This window comes from Balaenoptera ricei, chromosome 17 (genome assembly GCF_028023285.1).
Source record: "Balaenoptera ricei isolate mBalRic1 chromosome 17, mBalRic1.hap2, whole genome shotgun sequence".
Lineage (NCBI taxonomy): Eukaryota > Metazoa > Chordata > Mammalia > Artiodactyla > Balaenopteridae > Balaenoptera > Balaenoptera ricei.
The window spans coordinates 55,384,315-55,406,239 of NC_082655.1; the positions used below are offsets into that span (position 1 = coordinate 55,384,315).

The window sequence follows — 21,925 nt, forward strand, 5'->3', positions numbered from 1 at the left end:
GCGCAGACTCAGTAGTTGTGGTGCACGGGCTTAGTTGCTCCGTGGTATGTGGGATCTTCCTGGACCAGGGCTCGAACCCATGTCCCCTGCATTGGCAGGCGGATTCTTAACCACTGTGCTACCAGGAAAGTCCCATCATCTCATTTTGAAAGTATCTTGTCAGGTCATAATTACATAAGATTAATAGAACCATATATTCCTTAATATTACAGCTCTTTCTGTCCTGTAAATAAACAGATTTAATCCTATCAATAGAAAGTTTCCTGTCAAAATACTTCAAGAATGACTGACAACTATACTACAGTTATGAAGAATAAACTGAAAACTTTGAGATAAATCAATAGATTTGAGTCACACGCATTTTATTATTAAAAATAAGCATTTAATACAGGAGGCCAATATTTAATTAAAATGTGGAAGACCAAAATTTCACACTTTTTCTGACTAATAACAGCTCACCTTTAAAGTAATCTGTGTTTCATCAAAATACAGTTGGAGACACCAAACTTAGTTCAATGGTGAGGTGTAAAGTTGTTACTGAAGAATTATATAAAGTTGCATATAGCTTTAAAATTGATTTGACCATTACTCTCAGCTAGAGGCCTATTTTACACTGTGACCAACTACATAAAAATGTATAAAACTCAAACAAAGCTTACATAAAACATCTACTCTTTACTACATGCCTATGTACTCTATTTTCTATTCTAATCTAGTTTACTCAATTCTATTCCACTCTTTTAAAAATGCTAAATTTAAACTAAAATTAATTTCATCAGCCACTAATAGATCACCAATAGGTTGGAAAACTATTGTTCCAGAACATTCTACACAATTCATCTAAAAACTTAGAAACTTTTTTTCTCTTTATCAATTCAAAATCTATAGAAAATAACTCATGGTAGTTATTTTACAGAACGGGATAAGACAGACAATTTGCTAAATTACACTTAAATGCTGTATCTTTCACTATAAAAAGAGTTATAGAAGCCAATAGATCATAGTTTGTTTACTTTTTGTTTACAGAAATGCTCAAGAAACAGACTCGGACTTTGTTCCATATTTATTATTTGATACCACCAGAAAAAGAAACTATAAACATTTTGATAAACACATTGAAAGATGGTCTGTTTTTGGTTTAGATCTGTAAATACTCTTAGCTCATAAGTAAACTGGAAATGTTATTTTGAGTCTCCAGTGTGAATCAAAACAAATATTCTTATGCATATACAAGCTGCAATCAAAAAGTACACTATATTTTTCCAGTAGTGAAAGAACACAGTTGCCAGAATGAAATGTTAAATCAGAAGATTAGGCTTGAAACACTGAAATTAATAACATCTACAAACAGAAAACCTTACCCAAAACTTCTGATCTGGAACCATGACTCCTACACTCACTGGTATCACGCAAATTTCTATCAACAGAGAAGAGCTGACTTTATTGCCATGAAAATATTCTATGTATGTTACTGATGAAAAAACTATTTTTAAAAATATAACTTTGAGTTGAGTAAATGAGACAAAATTTCCTCTGTCAAGTGTTGTATTATGTTAAGTCTATTCCCAGGCAATTCATTTATAAACATAAATGGATTTTATTTTTAAACTTACAAAAATCTGAATTGATGCAATGAACTTAAAAAAAAAGCAGTCTATACCTCTTAAAATCACTAAGATGGCTAATTTAATGCTGGGTCATAAAGCAATAAACATATGTTGAAAATGAAATTTTCAAACACCAATGCCTAGAAAATGAATAAATTTAGATAGAATTAATGAAGACATGCCCAAATATTTTGGACTAATATTGTAGAGCCATATTTTCTGATCTCAAAATAGTATATAGACAGAACTTTTATTATATATTGATCAATAAGTGGTAAATAAAAGCAAATGTGACTGGATTTTGCTGAGATAACATAAATCAGATATGTATTAAAGAATTTTATTTTAAAATTATTTAAAAATTAATTCAATTCTACCTGAGTAAAATTCAAAAACTAAGTAATACATAATAATAATACTAATAACAATAGTAATAAATGAATCTTTGGAAACAATTTATTATAGTTACACAAAAGTTGGTGGTACTAATCATACTTAACCATCATTAAGGCAGCACAAACAGTTAAATAATCAATATATGGATGACAGAAATTTGCAAGCCCAAAATTATCATCTGCTATATTTCAGAAAGTGTTTATCTCACCTCAAAATTACAAAAAAATAACTAAACAGACAGGAAAAGCATAATCATAACAACAGAATTAATGGCAAATTGATTTACTCTAAGAAAGGCAGGATTGTTAGGGCTTTTAAGCAATATGGAGAGAAACATCATTCATATAATTTTTAGGTGATTATTTCTATGATCTTGACAAAGGAGCAATGTGATCCCAGAGTTCACATCTTCCTTTTCTGCATGTTACTATTTTCCTGGTTGGCCAATGTAATAAGGTACATACACCTATGGCCACCAACAATGGCCACTAATAACCTGCCTTACCCCTTTTACTCGTTAAGAGGTGTTCCTACCATTAAGAGATGCAGTCAATTTCTCCTGCCCTTTTATCTGAGCTGGCCTTGTGAGTTGCTCTAATCAACACAATGTGGCTGATAATAAATGTGAGGTGACATCCCTGGACTTTAGAGTCAGGCCTGAATAGGACTGGCAGTTTCCACTTCTCTCTTAGAACCCTCAGACCACCACGCCATGAGATACCAAGCTAGCCATCTGGGCAGGCCACGTGGAGGAGAACTAAGCTGGGGCTCTGGCTGAAATCCCAGTCCTACCACCAGCTGAATGTAGCTTCGTGACTGATGACATCTAAAACCAGCAGAGGAACAGTCAATACACAGAATCATGAGGAAAAAAAGAATTATTGTATTAAGCCACTAAGTTCTTTTTTATATATAAATTTATTTTATTTATTTATTTGTTTGTTTGTTTATTTATTTATTTTTGGCTGCTTTGGGTCTTCGTTGTTGTGTGCGGGCTTCCTCTAGTTGCAGTGAGTGGGGCTACTCTTCACTGCAGTGTGTGGGCTTCTCATTGCAGTGGCTTCTCTCTTTGCAGAGCACAGGCTCTAGGCACCCAGGCTTCAGCAGTTGTGGCACGTGGGCTCAGTAGTTGTGGCTTGTGGGCTCTAGAGTGCAGGCTCAGTAGTTGTGGCGCATGGGCTTAGTTGCTCTGCGGCATGTGGGATCTTCCCAGACCAGGCCTCGAACCCGTGTCCCCTGCATTGGCAGGTGGATTCTTAACCACTGTGCCACCAGGGAAGCCCCAGGCACTAAATTCTAGTGTGGTTTGTTACACAGGGATAGGTAACTGAAATGATTGGTTTACTTCCTCATATGATCTTAACCTTACTGCAGGAAATATCTAACTTTAAGTGCAATCCTTCCTGTACAGCTCTCAGAGTAGGAACACATGTAGAACATAATAAAATAAAATTCATAATAGGTGTTTAATGCAATCCAGAATGACTCCTGTCTATTTCTAGCCTTTCCAGGGAATGTGCTGAAGCCAGATATCGCTGTCAAATCTGGCCACTCACCTGCAATAGCCCGTGCTCCACTCTTGGGGTTCCTGACATGGAATGCAGGGGGTATGCTCACATACTGAGACTTTCACGCAGCCAGACTTTTGAAATATGTGGTATGTTATCACTGTTTCCTCTTAGGCATTGTTTTATATATATGCTTTTCTGTTGTCCTTGCTATTCAGAACAATCAAAAAAAAATACAATAATTAAAACTAGCATGAAAAAGACAGTCAGTGGTTTGATCATTAAAAAAATTAACCATGCATAAAAGCATAAACAGGAAAGAAACATATTTCTTAATGAATATCTAAATGAGCATGTACCCCAAATGTCCAAATCAGACCATTTCAGATATTTTTATCTATAAAAGAATGCTAAACTACCACAAGGAAGAGGATATTCTGGTCTCAAATTTCATGCTGATGGAGTATCCCTGTTCAAGTCGCTTAATTTCTTTATGCCTCATTTTACTGAACAATTAGAATGATAATCCCTATCCCTACATACATCACAGGAAATTTGTTCAAATAAATGAGATAATATATATGAAAGTACTTTTGAAGGCTACCCAAGAAGGTAGTTACTGACACATGAGAAAAATGTAAGGCATGGGATATAGGAGTTGGAAGGGAATTTAGAAGTCAGGCTAAGCAACATCTCTTACGCATTATCATTCACCTTGTGCTTAACCTACATTGTAAAGGCAGGTCATTTCATTTTCAGACAGCTTTAATTGTTAGTAATGGATTTAACTAATCTGCGTCCTTGTCACTTCTACCCTTTGACCCTATTTCTTTCCTCCAGAGCAAAGAAGAACATTTCTTTTCTACCCCCGGTTCAATTCAGTACAAAAGCTTACTGTCAAAAATTGAACTAGGACTTGGGCTACAGATATGAATAACACACAATACTAAGATGAGGTCTGTGCTCTCACGTCCATTGCAGGCTAGTGGAGAGAGGCACATGTGTCAATAAATTAATGTGCTTCAATGTGGTAAGTGCTGAAACAAAAAGGATGGGGCAGGGACACAGGGAACACAAAAGAGGGAATGATCCATCCACCTGGGACCATCAGGCAGGTTATCATAGAGAAGGTGTCTCTAGAATTGAGTCTTGAAAGGTAATTATGAGAATAGTTAGTGGGGAAATATAAAAAAAAGAATTTGTGAAAAAGCGTAAATAGTAACAACCATTCAGTCATTTGCAGGTAGTTAATATGCTCCCAATATCACCTGGCTAAAAATTTCTTAAACAGTATTTACATTAACTTCTTGGTACATAATTTACAGATCTACTCATCACCCAGTCAAACTGGCATCATCTTCTGAATGTGTTACAGATCTGAAGAAGAATAAGGAAGAGAAGGAAAAGAAACAATATACCAAGTTCTAGACACAAATTTTGAAATAGAGAATGTCTTTTATTGATACCATCCAAGACAGCAATTAATTTGTTTGGGTAGGAAAAGGAAGGGAGGGGAGGGACTTCTCTGGTGGCACAATGGTTAAGAATGCGCCTGCCAATGCAGGGGACACGGGTTCGAGGCCTGGTCTGGGAAGATCCCACATGCCGCAGAGCAACTAAGCCCGTGCGCCACAACTACTGAGCCCGCATGCCACAACTACTGAAGCCCGGGTGCCTAGAGCCCATGCTCCACAACAAAGAGAAGCCACCACAATGAGAAGCCCACACACCACAACGAAGAGTAGCCCCCGCTAGCCACTCTCTGCAACTAGAGAAAGCCGGCGCACAGCAACAAAGACCCAACGCAGCCAAAAATAAATTAAACAAATAAATTAAAATTTAAAAAAAAAAAGGAGGGAGGGGAGGAGAGGTACAAAGAAACTATCACTTGTGTACAAAAAATATCTAGTCCATCTTCAAACTAAGCCTTTTAAAGCCTGGCTTTGCTATCTTGTCTGTAGAGCTGTATTTAATATTTCAACCTAAATGTAACATTTCATATTTATTCCTCTAAATTATCATTTTGTTTTCAGACACTGATTCCAGTTAAATGAAAATAGCTGAATCTGACTCAATGCAGCAGGCACTCATGTCATTCAGTTCATATCTGAAATCCTGAAAAGCCCACCCACTTTCTATGTGCTAATCTAAATAACTGATTAAAAAAATAAATAGCAGAAGAGAGTAATAAGCAAATCCCACTGCCATGATCCACCACATTACTGAAAATCTGATAAACCACACTCTGTGTGTGTGGCTACCTCACCTCTCATTCTTCCAGTACCAAATAAGCTAATGATTCTCCAATTGATGTCTGAAGTTACTATTTCTCCTCTAAGTTCCAGTACTGTATGTCTAGTTATCTTCCAGAATTTTCACACAGATACCCCACAAGGACTCTAAACCCAGTGTTCCAAAACGTCTAGTTATTCCCATGTGTCCTCTAAACCTGCTTTTCCCCTGTTACTATCCAACTTGCTTAAAGACAGCTTTATCCTAATGGTCTCATCGGAAACCGTGACTCATTAATTTTTTTTTTCACGAAAGAGCTTGGTCCTTAAAATATAAATTAGTTTAAAATACTCACAAACCCATATGATTAACCAACATTTCATCCCACTTAAAATATTTACCGAGAAAATCAAGTCAATGCAATTTCAGAAAATGTACTTATCCCGTTAGGAAGGCTTATAGAATCAGAGAAAACATGCTTTTGGTATGATGTGACTCTATTGCCTACTGCCCTGGAGTCACTCCCAGTCAGCCAACAATTGACCACAAACCAAGCATGATATAATTTCTGACCTGGTATTAGAAGGCATATGTTAGTATCACCATGATGATGCTGATGCAAATTTATAATACCAAAAGATTTGTCTGCTATGAATTTTAGCATTTTATGGCTGTACTTGGCATTTTGCAGTCCCATTAAATAATTAAGTGGGTCTTCATTTCTTCCAAGTGTCACTGTTCTAAGTATGACCCTTCAACTCCAGGCATAGCCTTTGGTAATTGGAATTTAAGTAGGCAAAAACAATGAAATCCTGCATAAATTTTCCACTATAATTCGAAGATTCAATAATCTGTGACCTAATGCTCCATAAAGTAATTCAGGCTGAAAGTGGGGCTCTACCAACCACCTGAATGTGTTCCAATTACCGTTACTGACCACATTGTTCACAAATATTTTTCACAGCAAGTTTCTTTATTTTAACAAGAATAAAAATTTTTGTCAAAAAATTAAACTTTTGGGGCTTCCCTGGTGGCGCAGTGGTTGAGAATCTGCCTGCCAATGCAGGGGACACGGGTTCGAGCCCTGGTCTGGGAAGACCCCACATGCCGCGGAGCAACTAGGCCCGTGAGCCACAACTACTGAGCCTGCGCGTCTGGAGCCTGTGCTCTGCAACAAGAGAGGCCACGATAGTGAGAGGCCCGCGCACCGCGATGAAGAGTAGCCCCCACTTGCCACAACTAGAGAAAGCCCTCGCACAGATATGAAGACCCAACACAGCCATAACATAAAAATAAATAAATAAATAAGCAACTATGGTTAAGAAAAATATATTTAAAAAAAACAAAAAAGAAAGAAACCCTGTAGTGAAAGATAGAAAAGGAAGACTGCATTTCTTTCCTTTAAAAAAAAAAAAAAAATTAAACTTTTTAGGGGACTTCTCCAGTGGTCCAGTGGGTAAGATTCCATGCTCCTAATGCTGGGGGCCGGGGTTTGATCCCTGGTCGGGGAAATAGTTCCCGCATGCATGCCACAACTAAGAGTCCACATGCCACAACTAAAGATCCCGCCTGCTGCAACTAAGACCCGGCACACCCAAAATTAATTAATTAATTTAATTAAACTTTTTAAAATCTCTACTTCTCAAAAGTTTATATTCAGAATCAAAAACCATTTAATAAACACCTGCTGTGTTCAGACATTTACACCTCATAAGATTCTTATAAAGTAGATAGTATTTGATAGGTACAGAAGAAAATGGGTAAGGTTATGACTCAGGGGACAGAAGCCTGGTTCATTTCCTAGGCTTACATGTTATCTGCTTCGATAAATTACTTGTAGTTGAATTTCCTGTTATGGTATCTACTCCCTAGAGTTGTCTGAGAATTAAGACATTCATGTAAAGCCCTTAGAATAAGAAAAGTAAACTGGGACACACAAAAAGAGGTTAAATCACTTGTTGAAAGTTATATAGTCAAGAAGTAGCACTTCCTTGATTCCGATAACTTTCTGTTACCGGATTCCAGTTCACTTTCTCTACCACGGCTGCATGAAGATTCCATTTTTTTTTTAAGATGTAGACAAGATGGGGACATCAATTAGGGCCAAGATTACTCTAAAGGTTCTCAGAACAGCAAGCACAGCCTTTAGAAGTTGTTTTATGTCAGAGAATATCTTTTAATGTAAGTCACTCCCACTTATTCCACAGGAAACCTTTTGCCTGCTGTTTGATTTAAGAAAACGCCCTAACTTAGTGAAAACTGATGTGTAAAAATACAAGTTTCTGCTGGCAAATAAAAAACGCTTTTCAGAAATGGGAAATGTTCTTCTTTGTGGAAGAACATATGTTCAGAGAAAAAAAACCAGCATATACTTTTGTACGTAACTCCACTCAGCTTACACATTTGAGGATATCGTATTAAGGCTGAAAACTAGAACAGAGATGTGGCACCCTGCAACAGCTGACAGATGTCGGCAAACAAGCCAATGCATAGAAACCTTCTCCACCTCAGAGATAATTACACCCTTCACCAGTATTCAGACATACCCTTTGCAGCTCTGGGCTTTGGTGGACCTGTTAATTGTGGCAAATTGCTTCTTTTGCCATGACACTGGGTATTTCATGATATTCAATCCGTCTTTCAACGTATTTTTAATTGAAACCTTACTCATAATGATAATAATTTTGTTAAGTGGTATCCTTACTTATGTTCCTGTTTACTAATGGGGAAAAAAATCTTTTAATTTAGTCTACAGTGATATTATATGCAAATCTCATTCATTCATCTATTTCCATAAAATTGGTTTTGAAAAATTTAAACAAACTTCCGGAAAGAAAAAAAAAAAAAAAACCTCTACATGAGTGAATTTAAGCACATACAGAGTCATTTTGGATGTGCAGTTACAATTTTTATGACTTCATTTTACACAAATATTTTATTGAGTGTCTACTGTTAGGCAACATTTTATGGATAGAAACACAAATAAGGAAAATTTTCTCTATAAAAAAGTTAAACTCTTAAGTCTGGACCTCAAAGCCTTCCACACAACAGTCCTAACAGAACTCTCCAGAATAACTGGTATTAACCTCCATCAGTGACCTGGAGCATCAGTTATACCCAGCTTCTTTTGAATTTTCAAATACACCCTGAACTTACATACTCCACATATTTTTTTCTAAAACATATTTTTTCATATGCTTCTTCCAATACTGTCTAAGTTTAACATACTTTTAACCTTATCTCAAATAATCCTTCCATGATCTCAACCAACCAGAAATAGTCCTTTTCCAGCACTTTTACATCTCTTTTACATGACGTCTCAGGTTTTGCAGTCTAGTAATCTAGGTCTGGCAACTCTTTAGTACTATAAGGGAAATTCTGGAAGGCACAGTCTGCATCTAAAGCTGTATGTCCTATACATTCTGGTATATTACCTTACACATAAAAGCTATTCATTCAGTACTTTTTGAATTAAGTTTTTAAAATAATTATGATTTTCAGTGTAAGCATGCATCATTTTGTGATACAAAACTGACATACCTTTACTTTTTCATTTCATTTACCATATACGCACTTTAGAATTCCCATAGTACTGATATTCTGGAACTCAGAATATGTTTTCAAAAGCCAAAGGCAATTGGAGTCCTCAGGAAGAATACTTAGGCTAGACACAGTTAAAGGAGAAATTACCCATCCCTCCCACCAAGGCAATTGACTTCCCTGATCACAGGGCCTGAAGACCCTACAGACTTTTCTAGATCAGCCAGTTATGGGGACTGTGTTAGGGTTCTCCAAAGCAATATATATAATGTTACTATAGGAATTGGTTCACATAATTATGGAGGCCGAGAAATCCCACAATCTGCCACCTGTAAGCTGGAGACCCAAGAAAGCTAGTGGTATAATTCAGTCTGAATCCAAAGGCCTGAGAACCAGTGGAGTTGATGGTATAAGTCCCATTTTGAGTTTGAAGATCTAAGAACCAGGAAGCACTGATATCCCAGGGCAGAAGGAGATGCATGTCTGGCTCAAACTGAGAGTGAATTGGCCCTTCCTCTGCCTTTTTGTTCTATTTGTGCCCTCAACAGGTTAAAGGACGCCCACCCACACTGGGGAGAGCTGTCTGCTTTACCAGTTCAAATGCTAATCTGGAAACACTCTCACAGACACACCCAGAAACAATGTTTACCAGGTATCTGGGCATCTCTTAGTCCAGTCAAGCTGACAAAAAATTAACCATCAGAGGGACCAAATTTCACCTTTCCATTCCTTCCATTTGCACTATGCTGTCTGAATCATTTGAGGTCAGGCTAGGCAAGCCTCAGAATTACCTGAGTTGTAAAGATACCCATAATTTGAAGAAGTATATTCAATATTATGAATTAATCTTATATCTTTAAAACAAGAAATAATGTATTGCTTTCAAAATATAAACAACAGAAGATAAAATCACCTTGACTACTGTTGATACTAAAACGATAAATAATTTTCAACGGGGGTAAAAGGAACATGGTCCAATGGAAGTAGCAGAACCTCTGGAAAGTTTGGAATTTTATGTTTATTAAAAGATGGCATCAGTTGCAGATAAAGCTACCAACCATTACAGTTTACCCAGAACCATGAAAGTCCTCGGGACATGTGACTTGCAGTGCTAAAACCAGTAAAGTCCTGTGCCAATAGGGATACTTTGGTCACTTTCTTACAAAGGAATTAACAATAATATTTTCATCCATTTAGGGATATTAATTCCCCAAAACTCAACGTGGACTGGGCAATGGTGTGTTGCATCTTGGAATAGGGAGATGGCAGTAGGAAGGGACAGAACCATGAAAAACTGTGAGAGAACTGCTTTTCTGTATCAGTGATGTCAGAGGAAGAAATATTGCTTTAAATGAACTAAGAATAAGTTCTATTTTACCCTAGCCAGAAAATGGGTGAGAGATTACCTAATTCAAAAAACCCATAAAAAACACACAAAAATATGGCTAGGACATTTATACATGAACAACTTTTCTAATTTAAGATGCAAGGGCACCGTAACAGCACCCAAGGGGTCTCAATGACAGGACACTCAGAATCTACCTCACCCAGTCAATTACTTTGCAAATGCCAGGCAAGGTAACACCTCTTTTCATTCAATGGTAAATAAAGTAACATGGGGATATGCACACATGTTTTTAAGGACAGTGATACTGGTGGTGAGGTAAGTATACATCAAATAAGAGGCACAGATGATTAGGAAAGAAGTTTTATTAAGTGTAGGTAAAATGGCAAAATTGAAATCAGAATTTGAAGCAGAACAACAGGGGCTTATGCAGAAAGCTAAATCTATAATATAAGTGACAAACTTGAGAGGACTTTCCAACACTGTAAGGGAAATAAAGACATATGGAAGGAAGTAAAAAATGAGACACAGATATTTTTAAAGAAAAGACCAGAACACATGGCAAAGAAATAACATTCAAAAATAAAATACTTTAATTTGAAACCTGTTTGAAAACTGAAAGGGATTACTAATTATATTTCAACTTAATTTTTAAAAATTGCTTTATTATTGCAAATATTTTTTTTTTCTCTTTATTTCTAGGGATAAGGGAGAAAAGTCCAGATTAAAACAAAACAAAAAACAGGTCATGTACATCAGGAGTCATGTTTGCCTCAACTTCTCCTCTTCACCACTAAATTGTAAAAATCACTCAAGCAGTGTCTACAGAAACAGTAGCTATCCATGAGCCAGATGTGGCTTATAGTCATTTTTTCCTTCCCTGCTTAAAAACAAATTGAATATGAATGCCTTCAAAATAGGTCTGCACCTCTCCCTTTTGCCATAGACTTTATCTAAATATCTTATATCTGATACACTTCATGATTTAACTTCCAGCTTAGACCCTGTATACATTTGTGAGTTTACTTTAACCTGTAGTCTACAGAGAATTTTTAAACTAATTAATATTGGAATTCATGTCTGAGGCAAAAGAACTTGTCTTCTGATATTCATGGCACTCTTAAAACTTATATCCCCAAATAAGCACCAGTTGTCTAGAAATAAAATAGATAAGAAGAATAGGCAAGACATAGTTTACTAACAGTGTCAACAGAGTATTAAAGGTTTCTCTCAATGTTTGTCTTACACTACAAAATATAATTGTGAATATCTGTGTCTTAAAGATAAAAACATGACAGTTAACTTTATCTAATATTATATCAACAAAACCTGTGAAATAGGTGAGTGGGGGCATAGGAGCAGTAAAGAGTGCTAATTCCTTCATTCTGCCCTCTAATAGTTGATATAATTTCCCCATTGACATTAACTTAGGTTTAAGTAAAGTAAAAGTTTTTAAAGTAAAATGGAACTAATAGGTGAATCTGTAACAGAAGGTAAATCTTCTCTCCAAATCGTTAGAGAAAAAAAAATAACAGGAATGAAAATAAATTTCACACATCAAAAGAAGGAGGCAAATCATAAACAAACAAACAAACAAATCAGAAAACAGTAAATTTTAGAGTCTGACAGCACTAGCTGTTATTAGCAACAGTAAATGGATTAATGCCTTATTAAAAGACAAAGATTTGAAGACTGAAAATAAAAATCAACCATATGTACTTTCATAAAAAACTATTTAAAAGAAAATGTCATATAAGGGTAAGATTAAATATACACACATGATTATTAATTTCAGTCAAAGTGGAATTTTTTTTTAAAGACTGTTTTTTAGTATCAGTCCCCCTAACTAAATTCTAGACTCCAAAAAAGGAGAGAAGTTTATTTATTTTTTAAATCACAATTTAATACTCTGACCTAAATCACAGTGGGAACTCATTAAATATTGAACAGATGGGGGAATGGATGAATGAAGGGCAGGGTGAGCAAATGAATGAAACATGGCCCAAACGCCCTGCCTGGCTCCAGTAGTAAGGAATTCTTCCTTCATCTGTTACACTTCCCACACTCTGCTTCCATAGGACCTTTTGCAGACCTTTCCCATAACACTTTCACCAACTGCAGTTATCAGCTTGTTTTTTCTCTTTCCCACTAGTCTGTAAGCTCCTTGAAAGCAGTGACTACATATTATATACCAGTATTTCTAGCCCTCATGTTTATTAAATGAACTTCCTTGTATCTGGGTGCAGCTTCCTACAACAGGGAGGTTCTACAGCCTACAAAAATGCAAAATAGCAATAAATGTAATATAAAATATGATGAATGTTACCAGAAATGAATGACTAAGTCACATAACACAATATGCCAAGTGCTGTGCAGAGTGCTTATGCACATATTAATTCATTTGTTATTCCAATATCTCCAGGTTGAAGGTCCCACTTATCATTCCCATTTTACAGAAGAGGCAGTTAAGACATAGAGGGATAAAATAACGTGGTCCATGTCACACAACTAATAAATGGCAGAGCCTAGATGCCAACTCAGGGATTCTTGGAGTCACAGCTCTTAGTAACCGCAGTGCACTGCTATAAGATGACTATAATACAAAAGTCGTGTCAAGTAAATAATTTTTCTATTGTAAGAGTTATAATTTGTACCAGGAGACTTTTTTACTATTAGACAATGAAAGTAAATTGCTACCAAAATTCAATATAAATATACAAGCATCTTAAATTTCTGTATCTTGATACAATATTCTCACAAAAACAGTCAGGTTATTTGATCTGACCAGCAGAGTTTCTGAGATCTAGTCTGAGGTCTGCTTTCCAGAACCTGATGATGCAAACCCATCATATTTTGTGGTTGATGTTTATTTTTCCTCAGCTTTATTTAGATATAATTAACATATAACACTGTGTAAGTTTAAGGTATACAACGTGATGATTTGATACATGTATTTATGCATAGATGGGGTAATGACTACCACAGTAAGGCTAATTAACATGTCAATCACCTCACCTTCCTGTGTGTGTGTGTGTGTGTGTGTGTGTGTGTGTGTGTGGTAAGAACATTAAGATCTCTATTAGCAACTTTTCAAGTATATCATACAGCGCTGTTAACTGTAGTCACTCCACTGTACATTAAATCCTTAGAATCTATTCATCTTATAACTGGAAGTTTGTACCCTTTGACCAATATTTACCCATTTCCCCCACTCCCAGCCCTTGGCAATGACCAGTCTACTCTCTCTGTTTCTATGAGTTCTTCTTTTTTAGATCCCACATGTAAATGAGCTCATACTGTATTTGTCCTTCTCTGTCTGGCTTAAAATTTCACTTAGCACAATGCCCTCAAGGTCCACCCATGTTGTTACCAATGTCAGGATTTCCTTCTTTTTCATGGCTGAATAACATTTAATTGCATATATATACCACATTTTGTTTATCCATTCATCTGTAGACAGACACGGGTTATTTCCATATCTTGGCTATTGTGAATAATGCTGCAATGAACATGGGGTTGCATATATCTCTTTAAGATCATGATTTGGCTTTGCTTGTGTATATACACAGAAGTGGGATTGCTGGAGGCATCAAATGGCACTTCTATTTTTAATTTTTTGAGGAACCTCCATACTGTTTTCCATAGTGGCTGCACCGATTTACATTCCCACTAACAGTGTATAAGGACAAACCTATCATTTAAATATTACCTGCTTCAGTTTCAACAATTCTATAAAGAGAATAATATCTTCCTCATCTACGTTTTTGCAAGAGTATGGTGAAATAAAGAAGGCACACTAGGTAAAAATGACTTGTAAACATCACTTAGAGCTTCTTTATCTGTCATATTGCATACAGGGAACACTCTTTCAACATTACTTTTTAGAATTTTAAGAAAATGTTTACTATCGGTGAATTAGGAGCAATTAGCTTTGCAAAGAAGGTATAAAAATCATCTGACATGCCTGAATAGAGGTAGACAAGGGAGATACTGTTCCAAAGTATGACTTTAGAATGGTTGCTTTCTAATATACTAAGGTTGGAAACAGAAATTGGGCTACTTGACACTCTATTTTCTATTCATTACACCCTATTTTGCCTTTAACTTGCTAAGAAATCTGTAGTAAAAGTCTCTAAGAAAGTACATGGCAGACTCTGTTTTAAAAAAAAATCACCTTTCATACTAAGGAAAATCAGTATCGACTATAGTATTAAATTTTGTGTATGATTTTTTCAAGTAATTAAGCAGTATGTTTATACTACTTGTTTCCATTTTTTTAAACAAAATCCACATAGTTCCGTATTTCTATCTTGCAATTTCTTATAATGTACTAAGCAAAGTTTTGTACATAACAATATCAAAAATGGCCATTATTTCATGGGCTAATAGAAAAAAAGACATTTAAAACTGGAACACAAAATCACTACACTAAATTTGAATATAAATTAAGTAGATTATGTATGAAACATGAAGCTAGGACACACCTGAAGTTCTGCTTTCTACCAACCAACTGCTCAGATGCTTATGTGGATTTGATTTCAAGGAGAAAATTTTTTAAAAATCCAGAACAAGATGTTAACTGCTATTTGACTGTCATGGTATCAATTGTTGATTGTTAGAACGCCTGTTTCCCTAAAATTAAAAAGTATATGTATGTAAGTAGATTTTCAGTTTCCTTTCTATATTATCTTAGCTATTTAATGAACTAAGACATTGGACTTTGTGATAAACTAATTTAAAATAAAACTAAAACCAGAAATTCTGTACCAATATTTTTATAAATTTTGCACTTGTTTTCCAAACATTTTCCTTAATGTAAGAAATTTAGCTTTTTATATTTTTCCTGTTATTGTGTTATTAGTAGCTCACTTATGTGTGTATAAAGAAAAAAAAAACATTGCACTTAAAGTAATAACAAATTAATCAGGTATTATTTTTCCTATTTTCTCTCTGGGAATTTTTTTCAAAACTTAGAATCTTCTCTAAATGTAGTATAGTATAGTGAAGAAGACATTCTCTAAGACATCAAGAAACCTGAGTTTTGTCCTGGACTTGAAACAATCTCACAGCATTCTTTGATTTTCTAGAACTCAGCTTAGTTTACTATAAAATGCAAAGTGAATCCTCAACTCTTTTTCAATTTTAAGACTATAGGATTCCACATTCATCTTTTATCACTTCCTCAAGTCTTTGCATTAAAAAAAAAAAAAAAGTTGTAAAAATCAAGTTAAAAGTTTCAGTTACTATCTCAGAAATGTGTTGGTAAAGTTATAAATTTTAATAGCTTATTGATAAAATTTAAGTTGCTGGAGAATCTTAAAGAGAAAATTTTAAATGACAGTTGTACTGTGGTTACTCTTCATTGATGTGGATCTCAGATAGATGAGGAATAACTGTTTATGTGATCTCTTCCACTGCATCTGTTTAATTGAAAAATTTAGAGAAATCCTAGTAAGTGTCAAGTAACTGTATCTGGCCAACTATAGTAAATTCTACTGGGGCAAAGGAAGAACATAGTAACTTTATAATTTAATTAGTCAAATTCCAGGTACTCTTAATTTCTTACCTCAATTTGGTAATACCAGTTTTTTAAAAAGTATCTCCTTTCTTCTATTTTTATATTCATCTATTTCAATATTGTCTGCACAGATCATTGATGTTCATGATGTTGTCCTTTTTATCACAATGAATAACTACTTTTGTTCAAGAAATAGTTCCTCCATGACTATGAAATAAATAAATATATAAGAAGAGAGGCATGAATACAAAGTGATGTTTCTTTCTTTCTCTCTCTTTTTCCCGTCCCCTCTCTTTATTGATTCTCAACTCAAAATCTCCAATAACATCATAAGAGATAACGAGAGAGGGTTGAGAGGAAGAATTTTTTCCCCATCTGCAGCTTCACAATGTAAATCTACAACCAGGAGAGAAAGTTTTGGAGATGAACACAGGATGACTAAGGACTATGCAGAGGCAGACTGTATTCACAGCAAGAGAGGAGGGGATCAAATTACTGCTGCTATTTTGGGGAAACAATATTAGAATAATCATTAATGATGTCTGAATTCTGACAACCAGGAGCTCCTAAGTGTATTAAGAGAGACGGATCAGGTGTTATCCCCTGGGAAAGGCATGGCATTGTTTGCCTATCAGCAGATTATTTGTCCCAGGTTTGATACAGTTGCTGAGTAGGACCATTACTGACTTAATCTTTACTTTTTATTACTCCCATGAGCCCCTGAATCATCCTCAAGCTGTAAGACTAGACCTGGTAAATTTCTTTATGAATATTCTGAAGAGATGTCTTGTGACAGCCTGATGTACCCAACCAAACTTGATCCAGTCAGATATTTTACTACCTAGCATATTAATTAGTGATCCTATTTTTTTCCTCTTAGGCACATAAAGGAATCCCTTAAGCAAATTAAGGAAGGAATAAAGCCACAAGAACCTTATTGTTGATTATTATTGTTATTATTAATATGGCTGTAATTTATTAGTTCAGTAATATTAAGCATAAAAATTGTTAATATTTTGAAACTTTTCACTTAACAAAGAGCTTTTATAAAATATATTCACCTGACATAATAATACATAGAGGAATTTTTTCCATTTGGGTGTTTTTTAAGAGTTATAAATTAATGCAAAGCAAGGATATTCTGGGTCCCATCGTTTACTATATTTGCATAGCTGAAACTCTGGCAGACTCTTTTTACTGTTATCCCTGCCTAAACAGCAGAACTGTGAGCAGATGTTGAGCTGGTTCACTTAGTTTAGACATGTCTGGATTATTACACTTGAAGGGATACTTTATTACAGGTTCTTGGAAAATAATAAAAGAAAGTATTTTTAGAAAAGAACTTTATAATAGAATTTAGAATAACTAAAACTAAACTACAGATTTACTTAACAATTCACTAATAACTAACACTTGCATTCTATCATGTACTACAATCTTCTAGGTTTGGGCCAAGTTTTTTATACAATTACATCATTAAATCATTGCACAAAGTTGCAGGAATAAACTTCAAACAGACCGAAATCTTTGACTTGCTAAAAGACACAGGTGTTCTAATCTTGAGAAAAATGCAGTAAGATGTTGGGAGTGTTAGTATTAGTTACATGCATCTAATGAGCAATTCATAAATATTGCAACAAGCCAAAAGGGGCTAAGGCATCACATAAGAATGGCAAGGTAAACACCAAGAAAGACCAGCCACATGGGTGGCCTTCCGGTCAGGGGAATGCTGGGACAACTCTGATGTACTTGAAGGTCTGGGACATTTGCTCCTCTAACAGGGATAAGGTGGAAAGCCTCCTGCTTTGCACAACTCCCGCCACCCAGTTAGGTTCTTGTAAACTTCCTTAAGTTAAACAAATTTGTATATTTGGCCTGTGCTGTCTTTCCACAAATTATCATCACCATTTTGACAATCTCACAGATGCTATATAAAGATATTTCTAAGCAACTTATTTTACAGTTAAGGGATCTAAAGGCCACACTGCCTAAGTTCATGTAGTTAGGAAGTGGTAGAACTAAGATTTGGACACAGCTAGTCTCACTCCAGAGCCTGTGTTGTCAACCTTCATGCTTTCAAAGGGCCATATACAACTGATGACACTTAGAAAATAATACTGGTGGATGATAAAGTCTTTTTTTCTAGAATTGGTGAATTCTTCTACTCAGTGATGTTGAAAAGCATCCATCCATGTCTTTCCTCCAAAGCCAGCTCTTTAGTCCATGCCACCAACACATCTCACCCGGACTATGGCCACAGCCTCCTGCAGGTCTATCCTCATGTATACCTCCTCACCACCAAACAGGTCTCCAAGCAAAAGCCAAGTTCAGCTTTTGGACCCTGCCCAGTTCTCCAACCTCACCTCAGACCACTTCCCCACATCAACATTGCTCTAGCCACATTGGCAGCCTTCTGTCAGTTTCTAAATGTGCTACGGTCTTTCCCATCACGTCTTCTATGACAGTTCCCTCTTTCTTTACCTGGCAATCTCTTATTTCATGCATACCCCTGAGTCTGCCCTTCTCCAGGCTAAATATTTACTCTAATTGTAATAAATGTTCTTATGAAAATACGTCATCCAAAACTACTGAAGCATATTAGATGTGGTAAGTCATATGCATATGCTCAAACAGCTAATGACAATAATAACAATAAGACAACAATAGAAGATTTCCTCAGTATCTAATTTACTTCCTTTGTGTGTTTTCTATCTGACACCTTCTCTGAATCAGAGCCCCCAAGCAGAATTTGCCAGATTGCTTTTAGACCACCAAATAAGAAGTCTAAATTCCCTTATACTTATTACACTTTGGTAAAATTATTTGTTGATAACTCAGTTTGTTCTAATAAACAGTGTGTCAGAAGTTGCTAATTATTTTTCAATATTCATTCTCTTCTTCCTTTCACTGAGACAATCTTCTCAATGGGTCTTTTGTTTCTGCACATCTTACTAGCAGAGAAACTTACTGTCCTTTGTTCCAGATTCTCTTTCCAAAATTGTTTGTATACCAAACAAACTGGTGAGTTAGACAGAGTGTCTCCCTCTGGAACAAGGGTAAATTCTTTGATGGCAAGTATGAGAATAAAGATCATGCTGCCTTCCAGTACAAAGTTGGAGCAAGTTTGCTTGCAACTCCTTGAAAAGACTGAGGTTTCCTAAGCCTCCTCAGCTGTCATGTACACCTACATGTGCAGCACCCACCTAAGTTACTCCACCCCTCCCCCCTGCCCTCCATGGGTCTTAAGGAGAAGAGTAACAATGTGAACTTGAAAATCATGCTGACTGCCGTGCCCTGAGTAACAGTCTTTTGCCTCTAACCTGGGAGTCTTGTATCTTCTGCCAGCATCTGAGATGCTGAGAACACGTTAAGAACAACCTCAGACCCTTCACAATTCTTCACGGATTCCAAGTAATGGCCAGCATCCATCTTTAGTTGTGAGTGTAGGAGACTTCTGATGATTCTGGCTCCCAACTTCTGATTCTTCCAGCCAATCCCCAGATACTAGCAGAGACTAGCCACAGCTACTGTGCTGTCTGCATTCATGACCCACAAAAGTGAGAGATTATGAATGATCATTTGTGTTTTAAGCCAATATGCTGTGTGGGAACTGGGTTAGCAGCAAAGACAACTAAGATCTGGGAGTGAGGTGCTGCCCTAACAAAAATCTAAAAATGTTTCAGCGGACTTGGACCTATATGGTGGGGAGAAGATGGGAGGGTTTTGAAAAAAATCTGTTAGAGGAAGCCTGATGGCCTTCAGGATAACTTTAAGGAAAGTAAAACCATGATACTGAAAACTGGAAGAAAGAAGACCTTTGCTCTCTGGGACAACTCTGGCTACTTAACGCTGTTCAGAAAAATCTGCCTGTGTACTTGGATAAATATAAAAAGGGAAAATAATGCAATGGTGCACAACTTTATATATACAGTTTGCTTGGCCAATAAAATTATTTGAACCATAGAATATAAAGGGAATATTAAACAGTTGTCCTTAATGTTAAAAAGTTTGCAATCCTCTCTTGTTGTGATCCTTTATTCTTCCTGAGAACCAGTGGGAAAAGTATAAGCTTTTGAAACAAGCCTCATTTAACCTTAGTTGAATCTCGATGTCTTTATATGTTAAATGGGATAACTTCACAGGCTTACTGGGAAGTTTATTTTAAAAACAGCAATAATAATATAGTTGCTTCTATTTCATTGTGGCAGATTGAACATGTTTGGCCATCTCCTGTCCTTCCCCCTAAATCAGTAAGATGGTAACAGAGAACAAAATTTTACTAAACTACATGGACAAAGTGAGAAGAAGAAAGAAAAGAACAAGAAAGAGTGGCATACCCATTTAAGTTGAGGGAAAGCACTTAGAAGAATGGCAACTGGAGCTAGCAGAGCCAAGCCAGTCTGACTTTAAAGAGAACTAGCAAAGAGAGGGGCACTAATTCATGTCCTCCAGAACCCCTAACTCAAAATTCAGGTCCCCAACTCATGAACCCCGATAGGGACACCCTCAGGCTACTACACCATGACTACACAATCGGGCAAAGGGAGTATCTCCTAAGAAACAAAATCTGAGAGACCCTGGAGGGGAGGACCTTCGGCATAGCAAAGCGAAGAGTAAGGCAAATTAAGTCATGAAGCAAATTTGTGGGGGGGAGCTATAATTGAGTCTATATATTTAACTATGGGACCCTTAGCTCTTTTCTCCCACTGAGCTTCCAGAACTTGGATAGAGAGGTACACACCTCCCAGATAGAAAACTAAAGTATTCCACTCTGGAAAATCTGATGAACTTCAAAGAAAAATTCTGTGGATACTGATGCTTGGAAGAGCTCATCGATAGACAGTTCAGCCCAGATCACTGGTCCCTCTCTAGGAAACCCAGCAGCTGTCCCGCCCACCATGTGCCCACTTAATTGTCCAACCCCACCCCAAGCACACAGAGCTTTAGTGCCTTACTGTTACATATCAACATAACTAGGGACCATGAGACATTTGAGGATGCTCCCAACACACACAAAAATGGGAGACCAACGAAAACAAGCAGAAAAATAAAACCAGGTGGAAACAGAGACCATGAAAGGAAAGAAAAAATTACAAATAAGAGCAATCATACTGCCAATGCACCTTAACTTACTAAAAGTTGTGGGGAAATATGAGGAGGGGAAGTATCTCGGTGTGTGTGCTCATGCACGTGTGCATAATTGGGTATGTATGTGCATGTTTGTTTTAGAGAAAAGGTATATGTAATAGAAAATCAATGTCTGTATTATTTTAATATATGCAGGCAAATATTAAAAGAAATATTTAAGAGAACTAAAAGTGCTTTTCCCTTTTAATACAGGGAGGTAGAGGGTGGGGTTTTTCTTTACAAGCCTATTACTACTATTATATCTTTAAGCTATGTGCATCTATTGCTTTAACTTAAAAATACATGTTTTTAAAATGCACAGTGCTGCTCCTAGGATATAATTGGTTCTCAGATTTGATCCTCTTTAGTTTACCCTTTCCATTTTTTCGGGTTAAGCTGAAAAGTCTATAGCTTAGCTGGAAAGAGTTTAAAAGTTACTGACTCAAGGTTCCCACAAATGGCTAATGCACACCAGTCTTGCCTTGAGAACATAGTTAACCATGAGGGTGAAGCAGAGTTCGAAGCACTCTCTCTTCTCTCAGAAACACAATAGCACTTGCTGTCTATTTTATTCATGTGGCAATGAGTCATGCTATCATTTATGACATTTCTTCTATCATCTTGAAGCATTACATTTCCCTACAACAATGCA

General features: G+C 36.2%; 1 protein-coding gene across 6 annotated transcripts in view; it reads right to left on the reverse strand.

Annotated features, from left to right (window-relative positions):
- The window catches only part of RALYL (RALY RNA binding protein like), an 814,820-nt gene that overhangs the window by 778,693 nt on the left and 14,202 nt on the right, over positions 1–21,925 (reverse strand). Inside the window, exon 1 of one of the 6 annotated variants that reach the window (XM_059901170.1) lies at positions 3,560–3,619. The exons of the other annotated variants lie outside the window; for them this stretch is intronic. The gene's annotated coding sequence lies outside the window, so the exon portion shown is untranslated. Of the gene's footprint in view, positions 1–3,559; positions 3,620–21,925 lie in introns of those variants that run through there. 6 annotated transcript variants of the gene reach the window in all.